The sequence below is a fragment of the Xiphias gladius genome, chromosome 7 (genome assembly GCF_016859285.1).
Source record: "Xiphias gladius isolate SHS-SW01 ecotype Sanya breed wild chromosome 7, ASM1685928v1, whole genome shotgun sequence".
In the NCBI taxonomy this organism is placed as follows: Eukaryota; Metazoa; Chordata; class Actinopteri; order Istiophoriformes; family Xiphiidae; genus Xiphias; species Xiphias gladius.
Genome location: NC_053406.1, coordinates 15,889,584 through 15,917,320, shown reverse-complemented (window position 1 = coordinate 15,917,320; position 27,737 = coordinate 15,889,584). Strand labels below are relative to the sequence as shown.

The 27,737-nt window shown below is 40.4% G+C and overlaps 1 long non-coding RNA gene across 1 annotated transcript in view; it reads left to right on the top strand.

The window, feature by feature from the left end:
* Positions 1-3,482: 3,482 nt before the first annotated feature.
* LOC120792517 overlaps positions 3,483-27,737 on the top strand; it is a 36,581-nt gene continuing 12,326 nt past the window's right edge. Inside the window, exons 1-2 of the long non-coding RNA XR_005707826.1 lie at positions 3,483-3,726; positions 27,598-27,733. This is a non-coding gene — a long non-coding RNA (uncharacterized LOC120792517). The remainder of the gene's footprint in view (positions 3,727-27,597; positions 27,734-27,737) is intronic.

Genomic DNA, 27,737 nt, shown 5'->3' with positions numbered 1-27,737 from the left:
ACACACGCAGAGCGCCGAGTGCAGAGAAGGATGCCTGTGCGCCGAGATTTGATGTCACTTATTTCTGACTTAAAGACGGAACTTCCGGTTGTGGCTTTCACGTTAAAATACCTTTTACCAACCCGCCTGACATGGATCGTTGCGCAAAGAGCGGTGCGTTTATTTTGAAGGGAAAAAGCCCCAATTCTAGTGAAGCCTATCGCGTGTTTTGTCAGCTTGACGTGCCAGGAAGCAGATCGTTTTCACAGTGCTGCAAATTAATTTCACATTCACGAAAGCTTAATTCCACACGCATTTTGAGCTGCGTTTCAAAATATATCAAAAGTTGATGTATCAGTAGTCTGTAGACTTTTATTCAACAGTCGCCAGCAGCCTAACAGCCACTGCTAAACTTGATCCGACAGGGGGTATTTCAGTCTATACTGTATTCATCATGCATCTCAAGGGGAGCTCTGAAATGTCAACTACTCATCAGCAGTCCAGTCACGACCAGCGGAGGATGGAGCCGCATTTACAGTAGAGGTTACTAGATATGGGAGGGACGCGGACCACAGCGACACCTGGCGGCAGGAAATGGTTAATACGGTTTGAAACAGAGCTGCTCTCCCGTCACCGCAGCTGCGTCTGAAGAGAGGTGTGCTCTTTCTACCAGGGAGAGCAACACACTGCAAGGTGGAGTAGCTGGTAGCTCGTTTAACAGCTTGCAATTCACAGGCTTGTTATGGTCATGGAATGAAACTGCTGGATTACAATTGCTGGTGTTGCTCCTCATTGAGAGAAATCATGTAGAACGGATCATCTGATTCATAATCTAATAATCTGTTTTAAATTAGTCCATCACGGAGACTGCTCTAACCAAACAGCATTCATCACCAGTTTCTCCAATAGCCCCTTTTCAATACAGTAGTATTTTGCTTCCCTCTTGTGTATATAAGAAGCATTGCAAAAAAAACAAAAACAAAAAAACAACAGTTTTGGTTTTATTTGCGGAGGTACTGAGATGTCCGATGCTGAGACTTCCACATTAGTATAATGGAGATGAATAGGACCTGAAAAATTCAATGTAATGTGTCTCCAGAAACAATGCTGTGGTTACAGGATTAAATGTCATATATGAGATGATGGGGATGATAAATTGATAAATCTACTGGAGGGACGGAAGATGAATTTAATTTAAGAGATGTGTCAAATTATCAGAGGCCAGTCATACTCTGGTCTCACGCAAAAAATAAAGGCAACAATGTCATTTGAGCGAAATTAAACAACTAGGAGAGTTTTCTAACCCATCAATGTCCACGGTGGAAGTTTATAATTTACTTTACAGCACTTAAAGAACTAGCTGTGTAAACAGAAATCCCTTTGAGTTTTTCAAATCAGTCAAAGTATGAGGCTACAGCACAAGTTTTTCTCAACATCCCTTTTTTAGTCATTAGTCACAAGGGGTTGCCGGTTTTTTGATGTTCCACAAAAACACTTCTAGAACAATAGGTTAAGAAATCCAGATTGTCATAGTTTTTGATACACATATAGTCTGGATTCTTATAATATAGATTAACCCCCCCCCAGTTCTCTCACACACACCCACACAACCACACACAGTCATGTCTCCATTAGTTCAGAGGGCATTACATTGACTTACATTCATTTCCTGGAGACTTCCTGAGTTTAACCAAAACCTCCTACTTGCCTAACCCTAACCCTAACCTTACCCTAACCTTAAAGCATGACTTCACCTTAAAATTTAATCATTTACGTTATGGTGACTTGCTTTTTGACCCCATACTTGAGGATGTCTTCAAATCTTCTCCTGGTCAATGGTTTGGACACAGCAGCATTATGGATATCATCATTATCTTCCAGCATCGTGCGACGCCATTGGCACTGCGCTGTATCCACTTATCAGCAGCGCTGCCAAGAAGGCCCTCATTTCATTTGGGGAGACATTGTGGTTGCACTCCCCCCTGCATCATGCAAATAGGTTGCTCTTGTCAAATAGGTACATAATCAGCTCAAATAAGGTTCCCGCTCAGTGTTGGTCACTGTTTCTGAGGTTCTATTCCACGCAGATCTCTCCTGTACCATTTTTTTCTTTGAACTTTGTCAGTTGTATTTCCAGGTTGTTCAATCTCCTTGTCAGCACTCACAGGTGTTTCCATGGGTAGACCTTCCTCATTCTGTGCATTTTAATTTTTGGCGCCGTTGCTAGCCACCTGCGGTGTCTCTTCATCTTCAGCCCTCGTATCTTCATTGATCTTGTCTCGTCTCCCCATTTTTGTAGAGGATCACATCTGCAACAACATCTAGCGGATGGCCTGACAAGTCGTCCAGACTCCCACCCATCTCCTCATCTCCACTGTCCTCTGCACTGTCACCACTCTCACAATCTGGAGGCTCAATAAAAATATCTGCCCTCTCAGTGTCAACTGATGATACCAATTCAATCGTCTCCTGTTCATACAGTGAATCTTTTTGACATGTACAGTATTGTGACGACCCCCTCCACCTGGGCACGAAATGTCTGTCCCTGTTTGTTCTTAGTTGTGTTTTGCAGCTGCTGAAAGGAGGATCATCAGCTGCATGAGCTACAACTGTGCCCTGTGTGCTCTGGCTATAAATCTCCCTCATTTTGCAGTCTTGCTCTCCCTATGGGGGAGATTCCCTCTCCCTGGCATACCAGATGACAGCTGTGGGTTTTTTTTGGTATATCAATCTTTTGCGATATTGGTTGACTTGTATTCCTTTTTTGTAAATAAATAAACTTTTCTTAACTACCAACTCGGTTGGAGTTGGGATTAGGTGTTTATTTGCAATGGTTAAGGACAGAGTAAAGGGCAAGGGAATGCATTATGTCAATGAGTGTACTCACATCTAATGTAATTAGTTAGTCAGAATACAGCCATTTCCATAAAACCCATAGAAATGCATAGTAACTCATGGTCACGGAGCTACATTTCTCATCATTTCTCTCTAAAAGTGCATTGAAAAATCTTTTTTTATAATTAATTCTTACTTGAATTTATCTGGTCATTAAGTGTATACATTATTTTTGAACGTGTGATCATAGGAACCTGTATTTCCACCAGTGTTTTTGTGAAAAAATGATAAAATCAGTAATCCAATGTGACTAAACTATATATAGTATGATACAGAAATGGCCTTATCTCAAAAACTTCAAGGAGTTATATCAAATGCTTGGATCGGATTAAAAACATTGAATTAAAAGCAACTTAAATTTCAATAGTATGTGCTTAGATCCCGTGTAAATCTGATATTAGCAAGTTAAAAGAAACGTTAAACTTATTTTTGTGATTTTTTTTTTTTTTTTTTTTTGAGTTTTTTAAAAGAAAATCAAATCGTTCTACCAATTGAGGCATGGTAAATACGTGAAATCAAAAATTTTGATTTTGTCGAGTGTAGCCACGTCTTGACAGGTTCCACGACAAAAAATTTTGTGTTTTCAACTCTAACAGAAAAAAAAAAGAAAGAAAGCTGTGGGGCTTTTCCTCATTAATAGGCTAATGTTAGTCTTCCGGTCTTGCTAATGATATTAGCTACATTGCTGAAGGGCTAGTAAGTTGGCTTGCAGCGATGGAGAGGGAAGACGTGCTGTAAATAAACAACCCCCCACAAAATGACCAACACAGCAACAAGTGCAGTTGGATAACACACGACATGGACGCTTTATATCCATGAATGAAAAGAGAAATTACCTCAGCGTCAAAAGCGGTGAGTCAGATACACCATCTGTCTGTCCTGTCTCTTCGCTCGCTGCTTTCTTTCCCCGTGGATAAGTGCCCCTACTCGGTTGTCTGTGTTTTGTTTTTGTTTTTTGTTTTTTTTTTCAAACTACTTGCTGTGTGCTCTTTGTCAATATGGTGGTTATAGTTAGTACGGTATCGTCAGTTTACCTGGACGCCGAAGCTGATGTGTGACGGCATGATACAGTCAGCTTGGAAAGTGCCGGCTTTTGGATCATGCGCGTCTTCAGTTCACCTCAAGCTCAGTCACCTGTTGACTTCTGCCACATGTCTGCGAGTTGCTTACATTTCCTTACATCCTTGTTTTAAGCTGAGCTGCGCTGCCTCAATAACTAACGAGGAGACTGTTGGCCTCGTAGGCTGCGTTTTGTGCGGTAAACACACGGTATATGTAGATGGTAGTGTGTAAGTCGTGGATTTGGTACTTTTAGTTCTGTCAGAGTTTTTAGTGTGCAATCTTTTGGTATTCAGTGCCTTTGTATGCAAAGAAGATAACCTGGGAGTCATGTATCTTTGACAATGACATTGTTTTTCGTGATGATAAATCCATTGTCTCAGTGTTCAAAGTTTATGAATTAAATGTTAGGCGTTATGCATTGTGTTGGTTTTACACCACAATGGAACGGTACTCAGAAATTATTAACTTGCTTGGTAAAATGACACACTCCCCCACTTTATGCCTCATTTTGTTAGATGACCTGTCCGACTTTGCCTCCGAACCACTCCACTGCTAAAACGAGCACTCAGTTTAAAAGTTGATTTACCTGAACCCTCTAAAAGAACAACTGGCCCCAGTCTGGCCCCTGGGGATTTCACTGCCACTTTACCACCACTGGATGGGCCCTTGGACACTTTGTTTTGTTTTTTTTACCTACCTAGCTCCCACCCACCCTTGCAAGTCATGACAGTGTCATAATGATGGCTTCTTTCTTCTTAGTGTTGTTTTTCATAGGGATTCTGACTGAACCCTTTGACTCCGCAGCAGTAAATATTAATGACCGTGATGAACAGTATCTTCACACACACCCCTTGGGCCTCATTTTACTCATATGAAGATACATAACGGTATTGAGCAGATAAATGCGGATTTGATGGCCTGAACATGAAGTCAAAGTCACTGGGAAATATAAATGTGATATACCAAGTTTGATCTCTGGGTGGCAGTAACACATCAGACATTGCCTTAGATGAGCTCGTGCATCTAAGCAGAGCAAACCATCTATCTGATACTGGCACCAATGGAAGAATACTGACCGATGGTGTGCAGTGTACAACATAAAAAGAATAACTATTAAATCGTCCAGCAGGTTCACAATGAAGTCTTTGGGAGCCACGACTTTTTCTTGCCATACCAATGAAGACATCTGGAATAGATAAGAATACAATGTGTATCTATACAAGTGGCGTAAATGCGCATATATTCACTGGCCATTTTAGGTAGATTTCCTGCTTTTTTAATCTGAGTGTAGTAAGTGTAGTTCAGCAGGTAAAGCACTCAGATAGGGTTGTGAGGTTCAGTTAACTTAACTGACTTTCAAACATCGACTGATGAATTGTGCTGGACACCTCAGCTCCAGGAGCTCATAAACCAACCTCTGAATTTCTGCTTGATTCTAATGCTGTGGTATGCCTGCAACAAATTTTTATTGCTTTCTGTGTTGGCCAGGGCGCTCTGAGTTTGCAGAGACTAGCGCAATAATGAGAGTATGCTGGGAGTTAACACCAAAAAATGTGATTATCCTCCATGTAGGCAGCTCCAACACAAGGACAGAAGTATTACGGCCATAACATGCCGGGCCAGATCATTAAAAAAGTATTTCTATGGTGGAGACATCAGAAACAAGTTATGCACCAATCCTCATGTTGTCCATCTAAGCACTGCCAAAATTAGTCTGTTATATCATCATCATTTACTTAAGATTTACAAAAGATTTGAAACACCATGTTAGGCAAAGTGGTTCTTCATATATAACTAATTCCAAAACTAACAGGGCCTGTATTTATAACTTGATAGTCTGTTATATCGGCAGATTAATGAATGCTGCTTGTAGAACTCGCTGCTGTTGGTGTAATAGTACATGGCCTTCAACTATGTGGGCTCCACAGTAACCTCTTTGATAAGGTCCGATTTGTGATGTGTTTGAATATCACAATTAGGACCCCTCGTAGCCTCAGACTAGCACCCAACCAGGCACTGAGACTGCATAACTCAAGATAACTCCAGTGACATGATAGTGACTATAGCTTAATTCAATAACCTGCACGTTCTCAAAGTCTTGAACCATCATAAATGGCCCACAAAAAAAATCTGGAGGAATGGTACAAAACTAGCATGTGAGCATGGACCAAGTTCCTGGGAAATATTTCTTACCTTGTGCTGAATTCATACCTCGAAGAATAAAGTCTATTCTGTTGCTTTGGCAATGAAGCTTTACTCAGGAATATTTTTCAGAAATGGATTTCTCAGTAGTGTAAGGGATTACAGTTTCAAATTCGCATGTCATCTCTGCAATGCCTAACCATAACTTAACCTACCCACCAAAGAGGTACCTTTTGGTACATGTTGGATGGTACCTTTCGGTAACTGTGAAGTTTTCTTACATTTTGTATCTCTTCTTAGCTGGCTAGCTAGCCACCTGTACATCCATACATCACCCGGGTTTGTTCAGGTTTTGTGAACTTTCTGTGTGAGGATAGGATGTCTGGAGTGCTGTGTGCAGTCTCTGGGACTAAGATAGATGTTGCTAGCCAGCGAAAGTAGGTAGACTGACTGGTCTCCTTTTCTATTAGCAGTTCTGTAATTAGTAATGTGATTTTTTTTTTTTTTTTTTCCTCCATACGTAAAATACCATGACTAAGTGATTGTATTGATTTTCCAAGTAACTTGCCCAACATTGCTGCTCAGTGGGCAAATCAGTCCCCCGTAGTCATAGTATGTACAACAAATAAAGTGGTCACAGAATGTAGCAAATTGTATTTGGAAACATGACAAAATTTTGTGCGGCCTGACAGGCATCTAGGCTCACCTCAGAGGTGCAGACAGGGGCAGCCAGATGTGGAGGGGGTGGATAAAAAAGAGGGAATGGAGGCAAAAGAGCAGAAATGAAGAACACAAGTAATGTAGTCAAAAAATAAGTTCTGGTGTACTCCTAAATGACAAATAGATCTCACATTGTGTTAGCCAGACAGTTATGAATGCACTGTGAGTTCTACCCTAATCCTAACTCTGTATGGCCGACAGTAAAGGTTAACTGAGAGGTCAAAGTGAAATGCAGGATATGGAAAAGAGAAAACCGAGCAGTCAAGACGGAAAAAGGGACTGAAGAAGGTTGGTGAAATGCGTGATATCTTCAGGCAGTTGTTGGACATAGTGCATCTTTAGGCAGCGTATATTTCTTGTCAAGTACTTATATTCAATAACAAGATATCACTCACCAGTGTCCACAGGTTCTTCAATTCAAGACTGCCTTGAGGACAGAGGAAAGAACGAGACTATTCGAAACCTTTAGGGAGAGCAATGGGATCATAGTTCTGCAGGCCAGGCTTTCCCCAAGTGTCTAATTCTAATTTCCTCTTTCACAAGCTAACACAAAAGGAGTGTATGTCCATCTGCAGTAAGATCCCCCAATGGGGGGAAAAAAGAAGAATAGCGTGTGTAGGTGTCATGGTCTGATGCTTGCGTGTGTGTGTGTGTGTGTGTGTGTGTGTGTGTGTGTGTGTGTGTGTGTGTGTGTGTGTGTGTGTGTGTGTGTGTGTGTGTGTGTGTGTGTGTGTGTGTGTGTGAGAGAGATGCATTAAAAGATGTGAATATGATGTGTAGGAGAGTAAGTGACTGGACCTGTGTAAGATTGGGAGAGTATGGGAATTGGGAGCTTTTGCCAAGAGAGGACAAGCTGATGGTGGATATACAACCACAGAGAGAGGCTTAGACGGAGGGAGAAATGCAGTGATATTAAAAAGTGGCAAAAATGGAAGAAAACGAAAACAGAACATTTACAAATAACATATGGACAGTTTAAGTTTTTGAACATATGGGTCTCCAACTGTGGAGGACAAGTGAATGGTTTTTTTTTTTTTTTTTCCCCCCTTCCTTTCTAAACATGTCAGGCACTTAAGTCAATCAATATGAACCTGAACAATCCCTTTCCAAAGGTAAAAACCAGAGGACAAAAGCTTTAGTCTATAATACTTTCAAGACACGAAGTCTGGAGCTGCTTCAATATAATGTTTTGTTAACCTCTTCGATCCGAATGAACTTAATTTCATTGTGCTGCTCACATATGCAACAAGAGTTGTTCCTCTATCTGTAAAGCCACTCTTGAGTATCACATTTGACCTCCAACTCATACATTAGAGCAGCTCCAGCATTTGTGTCTTCATCGTGAAGACAATTTTAGCTCCTGAGGTTTGAGTCCGAATTATGCACAAACTATGCACAAACTGAGTAAATATTTTAGTTTATTCCTTTTTTCCCCCCAATATCCTAGCATTGCAAAGTAGCGTTCAGATGAAAATGATGTAAACATCATGTGTCATCATTGGTCGATTTCTCAGCTCATCAAAAGCCTGTTGTAATGCCACCCAGCTCTAAATGTACAGTGTAGAATTCCTTCCAAACCTCAGTTGTTTCATAAATGATACGGGCTAACAGAACACACGCGTACACGCAAGTGTGAAGAGGAGGGCCGCAAATGTATTTCGAGATACCAAGAAAAAAGTGAGGCCAAGGAATGAAGGAAATGCTGAATTGGTACTGCATATTTCCCCTGAATGCCAAACACACAAACACAAAATATTGAAAACTTCCAAGTACCAAAGGTTTTCACCGAGTGCCTGGTCAGATTCTCGCTCCTCATAACTTATTCTTTGATCAGATAGTTCCTGATTTAAATCATAATTTTGCTGTATTTTTTTTTTTTTTAGGTACATTTCTTGTGCAACTACTTGTTTGGACAACATTTAACTCGAATTTGTAGAAAAAAATCCTCAAAGCAAGGCACTGAAAAAAATATTGTTTTATTAAAGGTGCCAAAACTCAGCCATTGTATTATTTTTATAATCGGTTTATCTGTCAGTTATTTTCTCAGTTAATTTATTATCATTAGTAAGAAACTAGTTAAAAATGCCCATTATAATTTCTTAATGGAATTATCAGCAACTTCCCTATTTCGTCTAACCAACAAAAAGTGCAAAACTATTTACTATCACATAAAACAGAGCAAAGCAGCAAAGCTGGAATTTGTGAATGTTTGGTATTTTTGCTTTAAAAATGACTTAAACAATTACTTGATTATCTAGTCGATCAACTAGTTGATAAGTTGACCAATTGTTTCACCTCTAGTGTAACGGTAAATATCAAATCAGACATTGGTGTCAATCCTGACAATTGACACCAAATGGGCGACATATATTTTGCCATGTACATTGATCCTATGGTGTAAATGTGTTAACTTACTGTACATGTGTTAGTAAATACATACATCTCACTATGATCACCTCCACATCGGCAACAGGGCAATACCTAAGCATGCTATAATCCTCTGTTTTTTGTTTCTTTTTTCTTTCTACAGACTGGAGTTTTACAAAGTCAATCAAATATGTGCAGCGTCACTCTTAGTTGAACGTAGACTCCCGGATACTAGATGACGTGCCCTTTTTTATTTCTTTTGTATTCATACTTGCAGGCTTTTCTTTCTGTTCTTTAATAAATGAATAGTTTTCGTCCTCTCTCATCCCTCTCTCATTTACTCACTCTGCGTTTCTGCGTGTGTTAGTGTGTGTGTGTGTGTGTGTGTGTGTGTGTGTGTGTGTGTGTGTGTGTGTGTGTGTGTGTGTGTGTGTGTTTTAGAGAAGAGTGTCTGGTGCCTGGGGTGAAATCAGGCAGATAAAAGGCAGTTATGAGGTCTGGATCCTCAGCATCCTGACAGCTGTAGATTAAATTAAAGAACTTCTGACAAATCAAACAGATTTCTCTCTCTATCTCTCCCTCTCTTTCTCTCCAACTCTCTCTCTCTCCCTCTTCACCCCTAGAGCCCTCATCAGGCGAGCTCGGTGCGGAACTTGAAACAAAATGGATTTCATCTTTAAGGGCTTGGGCAGGCTTTGAAACAGCACCAGCTGCCGGGCCTGCTTGTCTCTTTCTTTCTCTTTTGGACTCGTTGGCTTGCCTTTTTTTTCCAGATACTTCAACAAACTTGAGCCATATTGTGACAGATAAAGGTAGAATATCAGTACTTCAAACCCTGACAGTAATTGAGAGATGAAACAGACACATTTTCCAGGTTCTGAGAGGCCCGCTCCGATCGGCACATCAAACACTCCCACTCGGGATTCCATGGAATGGCAGAGAGCGGCGCTCCACTCCCACTGGAACTAAATGCTGCCGTAATAAGATGTTAGCACTTTCTAATGTGGTCTATTGGCAGTTAAACCCACTGTGATATGAAAATACAAGTCAAATAGGCCCACTGCTGATCCTAGCGAAGGACACACACGCACACACAGAAACATTAAAAAAAAAAGCTACTACCATCATGAAAATGTGTCAGGCATTGAAATATTGCCCCCTAATGTGTGGCCCTCATTTGATTGTCACTCTAACATTACACAGATTGATAATGGAAGCCTAATTCAGACACATGCTACCTCACAAAGAGAGTACCTGACATCTGTGTCAAAAACGTTTTTTTTTTTTCTTGTTTTTTTTTTCTTGATACTGCCTTAGCATATCGAACCTCGTGTATCAACTGTAGCTTTTATCTTTGCATAAAGCATTATAACTGTCATTACAACACTTCCACGTGGTTTTCCATGAACATCTGTGAGTGAGATGCATTTAAAAATGACAGATGATGGTAAGACTAACTTTACACAGTTGTAGCGGACAAGTTACAGTTAAGGCAGAATTATTTTTTAATGTGGATTTCGCGTTGCTACTTGTCTAATGATGAGCAGAGAAAAAGGGCTAACACACTCTTATGATAATGTTTAATATTGATTAATCTGCTAAATATTTTCTCGATTAATCATTTTGTTTATAAAATGTCAGAACATTATTTTATCTGACCATCAGCCCAAAAACAGAGTAAATTTAGTTTATTATCATATATGATAAAGGAAAGAAGCAAATTCTCACAAATAAGAAACTGAAATTAAAGAATGCATTGCATATTTGCTGGAAACATAATTGAAATGATTAAACAACTATAAAAGTAGTTTCTGATTAATATTCTGTCAGTCGACTAATCGACTAATTATTTCACCCCTACAGACTATATCACAATAAATATAAAAAGGATAAAGGCAATCCAGGAAATCATAAGTTGAAATAACTAACTAATAAATAAAAAATATTACTGAATTGTTTTGTTAGTTTGAAGAACTTTGATAAAATGTATTATTATAAAAACTGTCTGGAAATTAATTGTTTTTCTTTCATTTCTCATTTCTAATTTCTTTAGACAGGCAGAGGAGTCCTGGTATGAGGGTTACACTCCAAAAGTGCTTTTGGACAAACTCTAGCACTCTCAATAATTAGACCACAGAACATTTTCAGGAATGTTTCCAGTCACTAGAGAGCAGTATTGGGCAACGATGAGAGGGGATACACCAATTTTGTGTGTGTGTGTGTGTGTGTGTGTGTGTGTGTGTGTGTGTGTGTGTGTGTGTGTGCGCGTGTGTGTGTGTGTGTGTGTGTGTGTGTGTGTGTTTGGGGGGGGGGGCATATAAAAGAGTGTGTGAGCTGAAAAACCCAAGCTTCAGCAGCTGGCCAAACAGACTGAGCAGGGGTTCAGCGGGAGCTGTGTGCGTGCGTGTGTGTGTGGGAGAGAGAGAGACAGACAGAGAGAGAGAGAGAGAGAGAGAGAGGAGGAGTGGCGGCGCAGACTGCTGAAGAAAGGCCTTCTTCTCGCCCTACTCCTCGGCCCTGCTGCTCAAACCAACAGAATTAATAGGCTCGTTTGCCAAGAAAAACACTCTAATCAGTGGGTTTCCTCTCATTAAAAGTTAATTAGTTTGACACGAGTTTCCTGCAGAAGAAAGTATTGGCCACTTAGAACTCATTAGAGCCAAAGGAAAACATCACACTGAGGAAAGCTGGAGGATAGGAGAGAAATGCAGAATGGGGCGCGCACAGACATTCATAAGCTGTAACATACAGCATACAGTGAAAGACTCACGCTAGCAGCCACATCTGCATTACTTTGTTATTCCAAAACGTTGGTGACATAAATAAACATCCATGCCAGCACACATATACATACAGACACACATAAACACTTACATACACATGTGTACATACACATATACATACATACATACATGTAGATATACAATACTGTAACCTCATCTAAAAGCCATGTCAGTGATCCAAACTTTCAGTCTGTTAGGGCGTCAGTTATAGCGAGGAACAGTTACCCAGGGATTCACACATTTATACACAGACTATGTCTGTAAGGACATTGCTGCTCTGCTTCAATCTCCAGTTGTATGAAACTTCACACAAGCCAAATGTTGGAAACAACCGACAATGTTAACGGCAGGTAGCATCATCACTATGGATAAGTAGGCAAGCTTGGAGCTGGATTGATGACTTTTCGTCCTCGTCCTGTCAGGCAGTTAACATAATGACCTCTGAGGGGTTTTTTTTTCTGTCTCGTTTTTTTTCTGAGTAAATATCTTCACAGTTGGCAATACCCTCACCTGGTCAGGAATAGTTACAATTACCACTGGCTGACTGATAAAACATTTACTTTGCTACTGAGACAGTTATTTCTAATTTTTGGTATTTTGCTATTTTGTGTCTGATTTGTGTGTAAAGTACTTTCTGAAGTACACTTTAGAAAGTAGTATTTCTAAAGTGTAGTTTTCATCATAGACCTTTTCTTTGGTAATTCAAAGTCTGATGGGGGGGGGGGGGGTTACAACAACGTCTGCTATCAAAAAGTAAGAAAAGATTATTACAGGACTTTCTTATTATACTAAAAAAAAAATTATATGTAACGCACAAGTGCTGGGAACTGTTATCAAAATTACATCTGGTAATCCAGTCTCCCTGACTGAATGTGGGTTCTGCTACCCCATTACTGTTAAATAAAGTTAGACAGACACACACACACACACACACACACACTCACAGAGACACATCCACTCCCACACCCTCCCCCATTTCCTCCTTCGCTCCATCTCTCCACTGCTCTCCAGTCTCACTGATCTGTCCAGTCTGCTCAGACTTCCTCTTCTTAATGAATCATGAAGTTTGACTTTTACTCCTTAATAAGCAGTGTTTTGCAGAGAGCGGGTGGAAAGCGCAGAGTTTGTTTTCCTTTAATTAGCCAGGCAGGTTCCTTAGACACGGGTCTGAGCGAGTGAGAGGGCCCGAGCCAAAAGAGCAGCATCAGACAAGGAAACGCTGAGAGGCAGCCCGCGCTGCCAGGTGGCCGTAAGACGAATGGGCGCGGGCACAGACTGAGACAGGGCAGGAAACATAGAGGCATAGTGCTGCGTACTGAAGAACAATGATAGGAAATGTCCTGGAGAAAACACACCAGCCAGTGGTGAAAGAAGGCTGGAAAGAAGGAGGGAGAGGAGGGAAAGAAAGACGATGAGTGAGGAAAGGAAAGAGACAGCGAAGAAAGACGAAAGAAAGTCGAGTTAAGAATTAAAGAGGAAAAAGTGTTAAGATGAAGAGAGAGAATGTGGAGAAATAGAAAAATGCATAGATTTAGAAACAATAGAAATGAAAGAGAGAGGTGCATGCTCGACATTAGCAGTGTTGGCAAGCAACTAAGTACATTTGCTAAGGTACGGTACCTGAGCATAACTTTGAGGTACATGTACTTTACCTACTACTTTATTCTTCCACTCGACTACATTTCCAAGGGGAAAGATGTGCTCTTTCCTCCATTACATTTATCAGAACACTATAGTTACAAGTTACTCTACAGATTAAAAGCACGGTCACACAAGCATTCAAAACATTAAAATTTCACAGCAGAATCCGTTCATTTCAATAGAATTGTCACGATCAGTGGATTTGCTTGCAGGAGTAAAGTAAATGCATGCAGATTTTTCGAGTCAAGTTCAACTTTAGTGTACTTTGACACGCTAATGTGCTAAAGAGGTCATCACAGAACTGAGCTTTGGGGGAATCGAGGGCCAGAGAGTCCAAAATGAAGTAAGCTGTCAATGATTATTAGCTGTGTTGCACGTTCTACTTTTATTTAACCCTTTTCTGTCAGAGTATTAACAGAAGAGCAGTGGTTTTTAGGCAGGTATGAGACAGGAGTCGATACTACAAATATTTCTTTTGAATGAACTGTCGTATGTTATAGTTCCGTTTACGACCGAGCTAACAAGCTTACTTACTATTAGTTTCTTGCTTTTCGTATTTGTTAAACTACTATAACAGTAGGCCTATGTAAAGCAAGTGAAATTAGCTCCACCATGAACAGCTGCGACCTTAAAATGCTGCGTACGTGTTAAGGCATCAGTAATCAGACAATAATACTAAGTAATAATACTCTAAAGGGTCCGTTTTGCCTAATGAGTACTTTTAAATTTTTTGTTTTGTAGATAATATTTTGTAACTTTCTACTAAATTAAAAGATCTTCTTGACTACTTCTACCACTGGACACTGGTCTTTGAAGTTTGTTCGGAAAGATCAGCAGGTTAAAGGATTTTAAATCTGGTATAACGGCACAGCACAACAGTCACGCTGCATAAACTGACATGAAAGAAATATCAAACCAAACTAAGATGATTAAGTGTCAACATACACAGCACAATGAGACAAAGATCAGCATGGTGTCAGAGTGGGTAAAGCAGTTTCTGGAGTCTTTCTGGTGGCAAGTTAAAGAATAAAATGCCTTGAGCAGTTTGAATTGTTGCAACTGAAAACACACCAGAGATAAACAATCAGTTGTTTATTCCAGGCCCTGAGGCTGTTTGTTGTACTCAAGTATTGCTGTAATCAATTCAAAGTAATCCACAGAGCAGCACTAGGATTTTATTCAGCATGCTTTGTGATTGTGTGCGTGCCTGTGTGTGCGTGTCTGTGTTTACACCGTGTAGCTGTGGGATCACAGGTATTAGACTGTCATCAGAGCGAACCTTTGTAGAGTCAATATCAGAGGCTTCACCCCAGAGCCTGACCTTTCCAGCCTGTCCCCTCTCTAAAAGACACACACACACACACACACACACACACACACACACAAAACCTACGTCCCCACGATCAATCTTCCCTTGGTCACTACGACAGCAAAGCACAAAGCCAATCACATCAACATGGCTGGGATGCCACGCTCACCCACTGACGAAATGTCACTGAAGAGGCTATGTCAGGAGAACTCGGGCCTGTTAAGCGTCTGAGTGTGTGTGAGCGTCTGAGTGTGTGTGTGTGTGTGTGTGTGTGTGTGTGTGTGTGTGTGTGTGTGTGTGTGTGTGTGTGTGTGTGTGTGCGCGTGTGTGTGTGTGTGCGCGAGACAGAGAGCAGAAGATCTTAAAAGATTCTGGTTGCAGTTCAATAGAGATGTATTTATGTGTCTACTTGCAGCAAGAAAGTCAAGTTCCGTGATTCACTTACTCTCTGACCCTTTAACTCATTTAGCAACAGATGATGGAGTAACCTTATTACCAGCTGGTATTTCAGCAACTTTTGTATTACAAAACAACAAAGTTGAGTTTTGTCTATTGAGATCATAATGCCATCATGTCACACTACAATAAAAGGGCAGCAGTTGATAGGTTGGTTAAGAGACAGTCAACAAACAGTAACACAACACAACACAATAAACAACAAACTATAATATACTTTCATGAAGTCATCAGGAATCAATTTACATCCTGCAGACTTGGGTCTTACCCTGCATGATAATGCTTCCCATGCACTCATAAAACAATTAGTCATCATCCTTCTTCACTGTATACTTAAAAAAAGGACTGCGGCCAATCAAATACATGATGGAGCCTGGCCAATACTGTGTACTGTATATTATTGCTTTACCTGGGGTACATTGTGTTTCTGTGTGAAGTGGGATGCCAAGACAAGGCTTCAGAGCCCATCTGAGTCTCACGTCCTACACACAGACGTCTGCGTTCTCCTGCCAAGCTCACCTGGACTGCTTCACCTGTGCTTGTGACCCAGTCTTGCAGTTCAGTTCTGTATGTGTACAGCTTTTGCCTGGATCAAAGAAAAGTGGTGCGTAACACTGCTATGTAAGAGAGAGGTTAGAGAGGTGCGGGATATACACTCACAGAATGAGACGGGCTCAACAGTGCCAAATGGTGGCTCTTTGGCGAGCTTTTGGTGCAGTGCTGAACCTCTTTCTTGTAGGGACATATAGCATAATCATCACCACAAACTAATGTCACACATCTAAATTAGTCTTTGTTTTTAATATCTACAGGAATTTGTACTCCAACATAGAAAACAGGCACATTTTATGTTGTTGCTATTGATTTCATAAATACTTTTATCAGACCTTTGAAATAGGAAAATGGTAATGTGTAGTGTTATGTAATAGTCAATGTAAATACATTAAACTGTAATAATTAACTCACTAGTAGGTCAAGTAAATTCTATGAATATAGCCCCAAATCACAAATTCATCTCAAAAAGGCTTTACAATCCGTACAACAAAAAGTAGACAAAAATAATAGCTAACTAGGGTAATAGGTATGTAACTAGAGCTTATATTAGGAGTATGGGTCAGAGTAGAAGTCAAAGCAACTTCTAAGTGCTGCCAAGTACTGGTAGGACCTGACCTCAGAACCAGCCATCGGCAGAGAATTGAGAAGTACAAATGACTAAACTAGTCTTTTTGAATGCAGTCACAAGTTTCTGGCAAGTTTTGAGCTTAAATAGGGTTGTTGGTGCTAATGAAGAGAACATATAAATCATATACAGCTCACAGGCTTCTTTATAAAGTGTTTATGTCCACATTATTTTATTTTATTTATTTTTTATTGCATTTGATGATATCACTATTTGATTTATTTTTTAATACAGCTGTTACGGCAGTCAGCTTGCAGAACGTGTTTAATGTTGTGATACTGACCTATCCAATAATAACAATAAATTAAAGAAATTCTATCATTTAAAAAAAAAAATCATATTCTGATAAACAATACTCAGAATCATTAATGTTATATGAATTTAAAAACCATAGCTTCATCCATCCCTAATGAAACACACAGTGAGGGTAGTGTAATATGTGTAGTGAGGAAAATATTGTTAAACTAATCTGTATAAAGACAATTGCATTCACAATTGGTTTGGTTGAGAATAGCTCTGAGGACTGTGGGATCAATGCTAGCTGGCAGCACCTACATTTCAGACATCAGAAACATTTGCATTGTTTGAATGTGGAAAAACCAAGTTTAGACATAAGAGTATTAGCCCTAAGCTTAGCCCTGTGCTTTGTGATTTTTAAATATATATATTTTTTGCTTAGGTCAGAGTGGGGTTATATTTGGAGAGATTGATATTCTCTATTTACAGAATGAATTATATTAACCAAACAAGAGGTCACCGGCTCTGGCTAGCATGTTGGGGCTAAGGGAGTGTCTGGAGTTGAACAATATCAGCGTAACCTCTGCTTTAACCCCACATATGAGCACTATTGATTCATTCACTTTGAAGAGGTCCTTGAAATTGTTTCAATGAGGAACTATTGTGGCAGTCTATTGGGGCATCCAAGGCACCAGTCCAAATGAGCATGTCTCCAAGCTGGAGACAGATAGACAGACAAATTCACAAAGGCTGTGAAAAAAGACAGCGAAACAGACAAATGAAAAAGGGGAGAAAAAGAGTAAAAGAGCTGCAAAAAAAAAAAAACAACAAAAAAAAAACAGAGAACTCCTTTTTTCAGAAACAATGACTTTCCTGCCGATAGAAAGTGATGCCTGAGCTGTTGCAATATCCATGTCTCTGACAGAACTCAGGGCGTATCAGGCTTATTGCATTACCTGAAAAAAGGGAAAGGGTAGAAATAATCAAAAATGCATCAGAAATAATGCACTTTTCAGACTCTATCCATCATTGTTTCGGCACCCTCGATCCTTTACGAGAAGTGAGTGAGCAGAGGGAGGGGCGCGGGGCGCTTGCTCCCGCTCCAACAGCCAAAGAGGAGGATGGGTAATTAAATTGTGTGTCGCTCTCTAAGAACTAAAATGAATGAAATAGATGAATGCTATTGCATTATGCCACAATCGTGACCTGCAGAAAAATAATGGCAGAATAATAGTTTTAGGTACTGGCTCTATTTCTCTGATGGAGACAGCCACTTGAGTGAATATGCAACCATAGTCGCAGTCGAAATTGTTTGTCCTCCAACGTGACTATGTAATGGTCTGCCTGTCTTTCTGTCTGCAGTATGTGTCTATCTCTCTGTCTCTTGGCCTGTCTGTCTGTGTGCTTACTTCTTTCACAGCTGTCGCTCCGTCCATCCATCCACCCACCTTTCTCTCCCAGGCTGTCACGGTCAGATCAACCTATTTACCAGGCCAGCATGGAGTCCAAGCTGAACCAATGTAATTTTTTGTTTCTGAAGCAAGCAGCAAAACCAGCGGTCTTTTTCACTATTCAACATGCCTCCCAGAGACGGGGCCTTGCTTTGTAGTTTGTTGACTGTAAAGAGCTGGGAAAATTGTCCTGAAATCCTGAGCAAAAAGGAGTGTAAATAAAAGATCAAACCAGGCCTATGAGCAGAACCAGCGGCCTGGTGCTCAGTGCAATAACTCACCATGCGTCACCGCCTATTAGCTTGATGCATTCAAGTGGGGTGGAGAGAGGTAGCCAGGAGCTTTTTCCAGCTGCTCAGTAGTACTGTACAATCACCTGAGGAGATACAGCATATTCCGCTGGAGAGAAATACAGCTTATTGAAACTTTTAAGTTTTAAAAGTTGCTCATCATGGATCGCTTGTTATGCAAAGATTAAAGAATCAGAGTCTGCTCACATACTGAAGGTGTTTTTCTGTTTGAAGCAGGAAGGGAAAAAAGTCTTAAAATTAGTTTTTAAGCGGCAACAAATATTTGATAAATGCTGTTACATGGCTGAAAGTTCCGTAGCCTCTACCTCACTGGTATTGATGAGTTGGTGTTTATTAGCAAAATTGGTATGGAGTTTAATGGAAAAAAAATTACACGACACTCTCTTCAGGATGGATTTGCTCGCCTTATGTGGCGCCTGGCCAGAAGATGGCAGCACCCAGCTATGATTTGGCATCCTCTGATCTCTGCTGTGTCCATCGGTCTGCTCATGGACATGCTGTGTGCAATGATGGATAGAGATGTTTCGTGGCTGCGCTCACTACACAGTGTAGGTCACTGGGCTGATTGGGGGCCTGGTCCTCTTTGCTGCTCTCTACATTTGAACACACTGAGCCAGTTAACTGCGGCCTTCCTGGATCAGCCCACGAATCAACAGCTGATCAACAGAATCACTCATGACACATCCTGGCAGTGAATACTAAACATAACTTAACAAGTAGCTATCTGGGGAAATGAATGAGAAGGTGCCAGCCATCTCAGAATACACAAGTAGACAAATATACACAAACCTTTTAAATGACTGCTCAAACTTCGCAATAGCCTTGAAGTAAAAGTTGTTGTCCTATTGTTAGATATAGACAGCCGAGGTTTATTTCTGTTTGTATATGCTGGAGGGGGTTGTATCTCTGCTCCTGTCGGCCCTGTTATTTGATTTCCTCTTTTACAAAGGCCACAGTCAGAGCTCATGTCAAAAGAATGCATGCAATAACAAAACAAGCTTGACTGATAAATACCCTCTTTTCAGTGTGTGTGTGTGTGTGTGTGTGTGTGTGTGTGTGTGTATCTTCAGGGCTGTGCTGTTAGTGATCTTCCTTGAGTGCGTCTGACAGAAACAGTCTTACACACAAAACCAAAGCAGCTTGAGACTCCTCCAACCCCACTAATGATGTTTAATGATACCTATCACTGATGGGATACACACACAGTAACACACACACTCACACCCTTCAAACCCCTCCAGGAGTAGCAGCACCTTGCCGACTGTGGAATTACAGACAGGCAATAATCAGGTCAGCCCGCAGGTCCTCGGGGATTGGAGGTGTTCATAAACATTCCTGCTGCTCTTTTGTGTTACTTCCTGCGGTAAAACAGCAAGGCGCTCCAGTCGAGCCAACACAGGCTAGCTAGTGTGTTGGCTCGCCCCTGGGTGCGCCATCCCTGTCTGTATGTGGAGGTAGAGACACACACACACACACACACACACACCTTCTCTGGGATATTAAAACACACTCAGGCTTCATGTAGACAGATCATCAGAATATTAACTACCCCTATTAGCATAAACAACCCTCCTAGTCATCTATATCTGATTTGACATTTAGCACTGAAATCAGTACCTCAACTTAAAATAATATCTAACAGCATTATACATTTCTTTTAAAGAGTGAACAAATGTGTCTGTGTGTGTGCATGTGTGTGCATGTGTGTGTGATATTACTTGAGGTTGATACTCAGCGCCAACTACCTCCTCCATGTACGAACCTTTTACAAACAAAGACCAAAAGAATAAAAAGGCGTGGGTTCAGTGCATGCCTCTTTTTTTTTTTTTCTCAAGGATGTCAGCCTCTGCTTTTCAAAGATTTGACTCTTGCTCTGCAGTCAAACAAAAACCTTTTGGTAAATTGATTAGGCTCTCCAAACTTTTCAGGTTTTTACTGCAACTCAATGTGAAAAGTTCAATATTCCACTCGCTCACACTGGAAAGTTCACAAACATGACTTTTCGTCTCTCTTTTCTCCCATCACTGACCCGGGGCCTTCTGCTAGAGCAGGTGCAGAGGGGGCTGTTGACTTTTTCTTTCGGGGTCTTTTACTGTTGAGGAAAAAAAGGAGATGCTTGTGTGACAGCTCCAGCTGTATGTTCTATCTTAGGCATTTAACTTTTTGCAAGTTGTTACCGTTTTACATTTAGCATCATTTCATTCTCTGGCAGGTGAGGACACTTTGACAGAAATAATTCTTGCAACAAAGTTCAAGCAAAGTAAGATGTTCCTTCTTGGTTTAGTCCATCCAGCCCATTTCAGTCTAGCTCTCCTCGCTCCACATTTTACTTCACTTACATTAACGCTTTTGTTGTACCTCCTGTCATTCAACCTGCCTTGTCTCCTATTTCAGTCAGTGGTCACCTACAATTTCCAGAATGCCTTCTGAAACCACCCAGTAAACGTGTATGGGCATGCTGCATTCAGCCATGAGGTGTTATAGATAGAGAAGGCCAAAGTAACAGAATTTTTAAAGTACAAGCAAGTGTTCTGATGTGTAATGTTGATGTTTTAACATGATTAAGCAAACGCTACCTACTTTAATGGTGAGAAGAATAACAGAACACCACCAAACCACAAAATGGGCCAAGAAATACAAAACACTCACTAGTAGCTGGTCTTAACAGCATATAAGTTGTTTTAGGGTGGATTTTTTCTTTAACATGACACAATATTCCACTTTACTCTAATTTCCCTTATTCTTCCTGTCCTTTGGCCAACCTGTCTTTTCCACCTCTCTTTGCCCTGGATGATCTGTCCTTCCCTGCATCAGGCACACTCAGATCCAAATACTGTCCAGACCCTGAGAGCAGCTCGGCTCTTCGTCTCAGTGTCAACATTTCTCCAGCAGAGCTATGTAAACAGCTCAGCCACAGCACAGGGCACACTGTCAGAGCCTGATTACCCCAAAACAGCCCCAAATCAAATGGAAATATGAAATAAATCACAAGTGATTAGCTCTGTTTCGAGGGTTGGCATGAACTTGTTGTGGCCAAATCTGAGGGTCAGGTTTAATGCATCAAAATAAACAAGTCAGACCAGCTTTGTTTGTTGTACCAGGCTACACAAGAAATATTTTGTCTTTTGCTGGTTTGATGATAAAGCTGAGGGAGGAAACGTGCCGAATCTGAATGATTCAGAGGCAGTGGTAGAAGAAGAATTCAGTTACTTTACCTACGTAAAAGTAGCAACACCAAAATGTAAAAATACTCAATTATGTTTTAAAGTTTTCTTTCACCAAAATGTAGTTAAAGTCTCAAAAGGCCTCATTATGCAAAATGATCCTTCTCATGTCAGTGTCATATTACTTTATCTTATACTATTATAAGATACTGTATAATAATATACAATAATAAATATTATTGGATTATTATGACTGATGGATTAGCAAAGTGAAAGAAGCATTTTAACTTTGTAGCTGGTGTAATGAATTTTAACCTTTTTTAAATACTCCTGGGGACTTAAATGTGCTGCATAACGATGCATTCTATTTTTGTATGGTCATAATACAGTAGGTTTAAAATATTAATACACATAGTAAGAAACTATAGCTGTCATATAAATAGAAGAAAAAAAAAGAAAAGAAAAAATCATCTTTGCCATATAGTGAAATAGAGGTATAAAGTAGCACAAAATGGGAATATTCAAGTACTACCTCAGAATTGTACCTAAGTACCATACTTGAGCAAATGTATTTGGATATTTTCCACTATTGTGGAGAGGAAAGTAAAAAGCAGAAAGAGAGAAAGACAATGGAGGAAAAAAAGGAAGGCAAAGAGAATAAAAGGAAGGAAGAAAGTCCCTCTGAAAGTACAAAACAGTGGGCCAAATGAGGAGGATTAGGGCCTAAATCTGATATAGCCTACTGTCTGTGTGGGACTGAGGGAGTGGTTGTGGTGTTAACATGATGCTGTAAGTGTGATAGCCCTGTAATAGCATGTCATTAAACTGTTATGGTTACACAGCTCAGTGGAACAGAACAGTGGGTGTATAACCTTGAACAAGGCAATGCTCTTCAAGCTTCAACCCAGCAACGATCTATAGGGCAGAGGGGAATGTGTACGTGTGTACGGGTGTGCGTGTGTGTGTGTGCGCCTCATCACGGTGCCCAGTCTGATTTGTGTACTCAACATTACAGTTTAAATAAGCACAGAGTCCTTGCGCCACTTTTTCAAGTAACTGATCCAAATCCAATATATCTAAGTTAAGCCGAGCTATGGCCCACTACCCAAAGAAAATACGCTGACAAACCGTGTTTCAGCTTGAAGCCTTTACACAGAAGTTAAAGTATGAGAGAGGGAAAGAGATGTTGGTGATTGTAAATAGGGGAATTTCTGATTTGTCCCTGTACAGTTGTTTTTGTGGGTTATTTTCTTGCTGCAGTCGAATGTTTACCGTCATGACTCAAACCGCTTTTATTATTTTACCTCAAATGCCCACTGAAAACATGAAGACATGCACAAATTGTTGACTGAACCTAGTATGTATAACAAATGTCTAGCATACTGATTTGATGAGTGTTTGTAGAGCATGACCTTGCAGGTCCCTTTCTCATCTCAGTCCAAATGTGGTTACACCTCTCTTGCTCTGTGCCAGCATCTGTCTCTTTCTGACTACTTCCCCCCTCGCCACAGCTGGGTTACAAACCCTTAAAAAAAAACATCCAAATTAAAAATCTCTGTCCTGACCAATGTTATTACAATCTTTAACATGCCAGTAAACACTGATGAAGGCGAGCAGTAATGTGACCTGCATGTGAATTTTGCAGCTCTGTGAAGGCTGGCTAGCTGCTGGGTGGGTCGGTTGATGGAGCGGGGAGACTGGGCTGTTGTCAGCCTCAACACTGGCCCTCTGATCTCCTTCTTTCTCTCCCTCTCTCTCCTCTGCTAACAAGCCCTTTCATTTCCTTTCTGGAAAATCTGTTCTTCATAATATCACACACACAGAGCTGGAGTGGGAAAGTGGGAAGATGCCAAGGAGAGGCAGAGGGAGTAAAATTTAGGAAATTTTCCAGACAAAAAGACTTGATTCCTACCATATTTCCATTCCATGTGGATGTGGCTCGCTTCCAATGGTGAGAACTGGCTGTGGGTGTTGGTTAAAGATGTAATTGAAGGTTCACTCTCTGGCTGTTGATGGAGCGATACTAAACAGTACAGGCAAAGATGGTATTATACATACAGAAGGTGCAGGGTATGGATGAGCTTTGTTCTACACCACCAGAACCACAAGGCATAGACCAAAAAAGAATGAAAGCCTGAAACATCATGTTCGTAAATAAAAACTTACCAGGATCATATTTGACAGGGTCAGACTGAAAAAATACCATCCATGATCATCACAGTAGTGTCGTATTTTTATATGAAGGTGGGTCTTAAAATTCTGCCAACGGCAGCTAAAAGATCATAGGCAATACTGATTTTTTTTTTTTTTTTTTTTTTTTTTCCCGTTGTGTAAGTGAATGCATTTTAATTGCAAGAAGTCCTAATACCTAAATGACAAAATATGTGTTTTGTCTTCCCTAACTTCCACATTTTTCACAACAACTAATATGACCATTCCAGAAGTGATTCATAAAAGCATTTTCTGATCTGTCACCTCTTTGGTTAAGGTTTCCGTTAGTCGAGGCAATTAACACTTCCTGGTTAAAGTTACAGGAAGATTTTGGTCATGGTTAAAAGAAAAAAATGCTTACAGGTTGCAAATCCTAGCCTTAGATGTCAATGTCAAATTCAATGTTGACCCATCTATTCATCCAAAAATCCCCATTAAGAGGTTTTATGGCACTATAATCGTATCAAACAACTTCCGCTTTTGCTTCTGAGAGAGGACAGGCATTATTTGCACAACCACAAGAGGCCCCTTCTCAGAAAAACATAAACCTAGGTAGGTAGTTAGTTTTAAACATTAATAATTAATTTTTAGGCCACTTGGGGGAACTTGAAGAAGCTGCAAATGCACCATAAGAGGTATTATCACTTTATAAAGTTGTTGTGGCAAACATGTTAGCAAAGAGTTGCCTATTTAAACATCTAGCAGACACTGAGCAACATTAGCATTCATTTGGAATCATGTTTATGTCCACCTCATAAATATAGCCCAATATTATCTTTCCTTTTATCTCTGTTTTGGTCTCCACCAACTCCTGAGGGAAATACTCTGCTGTTTAGCTCCTTAATGCTACATTACGTTCAGCAGCTAGCTGCTGAACACAACACTGATGAACCAAAATAGTTAAGTTGCAGGTCGTCAAAGCAAAACAATGAGCTGAAAGATGCACAAAGACCACATGGAGTTGAGGGGAACTACACAGTCTTGTGATCACTTTCTGTGGGTTTGTCACTGCAAACAACTTCGTTCACATGATACTTAGTCATTTGATCCTTTGTTAAGATAGAAATATTGATTAGCGCAGTTTTGAACATTTGTTAAACAACCTGTGTTGGTGAACTGCATGTCTGGTCGGTTTGTTTGGTACTTTGGAGTGGAAAAAACTCATGAAGAGATTGTATCCGCTAAAAGAAGAAGGCAGGATTAACGATAAAATGAATGACAAGCTTTGTGATGGAAGGAGGCAGCAGTAACTCAGTATACAGACCAGCATTCAGCTTGACCCTCACTGGTCTCTGCTGTCTATAGCACTCAGAACCAAAGAAAGCTGATTCACTTTCAAAAAACACATCACTTGTCAAAAGGAGCTGTCAGACACTAAGGTAGGAAGGCACTTCAATTAGAAGATCCTAAAATAAGCCTGTTATCCTGGATGTGACATTTCTGTTGATCTGGCATTTTTCTCCAAAAAGAGCACAGAGACAAGAGACTAAAAGAGAAAAGGAAACAGAGAGAGCAGAAAGAGAGACAGATAAGGGGGTTTGGGGAGCTATAGAAACAGGTTTAAAAAAATTGGTAGAAGGCTTTTTTTTTTGTATGTTTTGCATGTTTAAACTTGGAGTTTAACCTGTTACATACAACCTACATGTACTGTACTCAAACCATTACAGTAGCACTTAGTGCCATCAGATTTCCAAAGCAAACCATAAGATTTTGGAATGATTTCCTATCTTGTTTGAGTTCATGCCCTAGAAGTATAAATATCAACTTTCAAAGAGTTAAAATCTCCTTAAAACAAGCAATCCGTCACAGTGAATTTACAGTACACTGGCATTTGATTGTCAAAATGATATAATCACATGGTAATGCATGTGCTCAAACATTCATGATTAGGGATGTGACTGTTAGCACTCTCTTTATGAGCAAGACTGACAGAAACAGTGATTACACATGCATATTGTGATATGGATATTATGAAGATGGATGGTTAAAAATTACTGAAATCTCTATAATTGGAGTATCCCACGTGCAACAATTTTCAAGAGAGAGGTGTGTACCACGATATAATAAGTTTGATGAAAAAAAGTTTAATGTTCATTGTGAAGGATGACCAATATCAATCAGGTTTCAAATATACAAGTCGATTTCCATACCATATTGAAATAATTGGAAAAACTGGCTGCTGAGAAGGTAATAAATCATTGTTGGGCATTAGTTAATGTTATATACACAAACGTGATTTGAGTTATTGGGCTACCACACACTACTCATTTAAAGGAGCTAAATGTAAAATTTGCTATTGCTACATAGACAACATTAGCGTAAACAGCTGTTTACTTGCCAGTCTAGAAGAAACGTTGCGAGTTCTGCATCAAACTCCTTTCCTTTACTTGCCAAGAGCTGTCTCCAGCGGTGGAAAGCGACACCAGTGTTGACTTTTGTTTTACTTCTATTTCTATGACTTCTTTTCTTCTACTGAATTTAGCATGCTAACCAGCTAGCGCCGGCCCAGCTGGCCCGTTTTGTCACCTCATGATAGCGGGTCACTGTAGCGTCCGGTCTGCCTTGATGACCTAATCATGGCTGATGCTCTTGGCAAGTGACTATCGCAACCACCCAATGCTGGCAAGAAACCACTTTCAGCAGCAGAGAACACTTACAAATAGCACCCTTTTAAGAAATAGAACTGAAGGAACGACTGATAGAAAAGGGCAAATCAAGCCATTAGAGGAGTAATACTTATGAATTCATTTTATTGTTCAAGCCCATTTTCTCTTTATTTGCGACTTCTACTGTGCATGCATTCTATTGTGTCCTATCTCCAAACATCTCCTAACCTCTTGTCTCCCTGTCACCTTCTTTCATTTCCCCTACTTGTTTCCTATTATATGTCATTTTTCACTGCTCCTGTTCCTTTTTTAACATGGAACCTCTCCCTTGTCTTGATTTTTCCTCTCCTCTCCTCTCCGCTCCTCTCCTCTCGCTTGAGTTCTGTGTTGAGAGCACAACAGTAGAATTTGCTTTGCTGCCTCTCATCAGATTAGTGTTGATTTTTCTGCCGCCAAGCCGCAGTTCAGCAGAGTGGATGAACTTCTTTAACTGTTTATCAGAGGCGCATTTACACTGCACCGCTCAGCAGCCCCGCGGTTTGTTACCTGCCATTTACTATGAAATAAAAATCGATGGATGCTGAAATGTGATTTTTATGGCCCGCCGTTAGTGAGACCAATGATGATTTCCTGCTTAACAGGATGTGGATTGTCAGTCCCACTGGTGTGCTGTGTTAACAGCTGAGAGCGCTATTTTAAAGCACTGGTATAGCAAAAGTGTTTTTCAAATTTGTTGGGATAACTGTGCTTGACATTTGTATCCAAGAAAATCTTTCAGAAGTGCGAAAGTTTTTTTGGTCTCACGGTACCTGTCTGGATTGATAGGCAGGAAGTCAGAGGACAGCATCACATCATAATATCTGTTGTTGTTATTTGGATCAAACATCCTGCAGTGACTGTGCTCCGCTCCTAACTCGCCTCAAACTTTGTCATTTACCAAACTACAGAGGGGTTCCGGGCTGCCCACAATAAAAACAGTAGTTAATTTGAAGCCTCTCCACTCAAGTTGAGTTGTGCGCCAGACAATGATGACACAGTGTCCTGTCAGAGCAGTAATGACTGAGATTTACACTCTGTTATTAGAGCTGGGCCCCTGTGAGCTGCCCTCAGAGACCCCTTCTGCTCTCATCCAGATCCAGCAAGACAGAGGAAAAAGACAGAGCACAGATCACAGCTAATGCACTGAATCACCAACCACAGCATAACATGCTGATAAAAGGTAA